The following is a 201-nucleotide window of genomic DNA, read 5'->3' on the forward strand; positions in this document are numbered from 1 at the left end:
GCTGCGATCGCTCCCCTGGGGCAGTACAGCGGGCTGTGCAGTTCCTGTGCGCTGTGCCCGTTCCTGTGCGCTGTGTCTGTTACTTGCACTGTGTCTGTTCATTGTGCTGTGCCTGTTCCTGTGCACTGTGCCTGTTCAGTGCGCTGTACCTGTTCAGTGCGCTGTGCCTGTTCAGTGCGCTGTGCCTGTTCCTGTGCGCTG

The sequence above is a fragment of the Acanthisitta chloris genome, unplaced genomic scaffold (assembly GCF_000695815.1).
Source record: "Acanthisitta chloris isolate BGI_N310 unplaced genomic scaffold, ASM69581v1 scaffold104, whole genome shotgun sequence".
Taxonomy (NCBI): Eukaryota; Metazoa; Chordata; class Aves; order Passeriformes; family Acanthisittidae; genus Acanthisitta; species Acanthisitta chloris.